At 37.3% G+C, this 1160-nt stretch overlaps 1 non-coding gene across 1 annotated transcript; it reads right to left on the bottom strand.

Moving 5' to 3' along the window:
- Window positions 1-377: 377 nt before the first annotated feature.
- LOC120310709 lies at window positions 378-513 on the bottom strand. The gene has a single exon (XR_005557441.1). It is a non-coding gene; the product is annotated as a small nucleolar RNA SNORA50 (small nucleolar RNA).
- Window positions 514-1160: the final 647 nt, after the last annotated feature.

The following is a 1160-nucleotide window of genomic DNA, read 5'->3' as shown; positions in this document are numbered from 1 at the left end:
CCTCAACAATTTGGGTCCTCATTTTACCAACTTTGGAAGAATGGAAGGCTGAGTCAATTTTGAGCCGGTCAGGATTGAATTCCAGGCTGTGGGCAGAGTTAACCTGCAATACTGTATTTTAACCACTGTTCCATCACACTCTTTTAATTTCTTAGTTCTAAGTTTATTATTCTTGGTCATGTTGCATTTAAAGACAGATCAGTTTTGTTTTGTTTTTTTTCAATCTTTCCTCCTTCAATTCACTTTATCTTCAGATATTCTAGCAAACAAGATAAAATTGAAGCACTCCTATGTGTGCTCTTTCCAGATGATCAAGTCCTAAATATTCACTGCAGTTTTTTGAGGAACTTACATATTTTAACATTAAACATGAGATGGATTGTAACTTGTCTTTAAAAGAATCACTCAGGTTTAAGCTGAGCAACACCAGTTATAAGCAAGCTTTTTATTTTTGCACTGTAGCATAGCCAGTGAGGCCATGAATGGCCATGTACCAGTTCAAAGGCAGTGCTTACAGATCAGTTTTCTGACTGAAAAAAAAAATAAAAACATTTTGCATCTGGTAATTTTGTTACATTGATTTATACAGTAGGGAAGAGGTGGTATGTCTGCAAGAAAAGCTTATAGATGTACTAAATTTCTCACTCTGGTAAGCTTTTTTTTCTTTATGTATTACAACAGTAAAACACTTTTCAACAATTGTTTTCTTTGTCCAATCAATCTAAAACAGCATAAAAGGGAAAATGTGAGTGCATGAACTGAATTATGTATTTTTTTCCTCATATAAGTATATAAGGATTTTGCCATTTTAAGACAGTTACCAAGTGAACTGATTTAATTTTACTCATTTGAGGACTTCTGGTTCTGCACAGCTAGCACAACAGCTGAGGGATCACAAAGATCCATGTCCTACGGTTGATTTCTCTCTGTTTGGGGACCCTAAATGGGCCCAAAGCCACCCTGGAGAGGTGGCAAGGAAGGAGGGAAGCCCCGTCAATCCTGGGGAGATGGTAGTCATTCTGGATGTCTGGGGAAAGCTCTCCAAAAACTGACAGAAGAAAGGCTAGTGTCATTTGTGACTTTAGCCCAAGCTACATGCAGCCGAAGCCAAAAAGCACTAAATTAAGCGTGATTGTAAAAAGTGTGAGTGAACTGGATAA

This window comes from Crotalus tigris, unplaced genomic scaffold (genome assembly GCF_016545835.1).
Source record: "Crotalus tigris isolate CLP2741 ecotype Arizona unplaced genomic scaffold, ASM1654583v1 scf7180000018270.1253626, whole genome shotgun sequence".
In the NCBI taxonomy this organism is placed as follows: domain Eukaryota; kingdom Metazoa; phylum Chordata; class Lepidosauria; order Squamata; family Viperidae; genus Crotalus; species Crotalus tigris.
The sequence above is the reverse complement of the archived record's forward strand: the minus strand, read 5'-3'. Positions and strand labels throughout refer to the sequence as shown.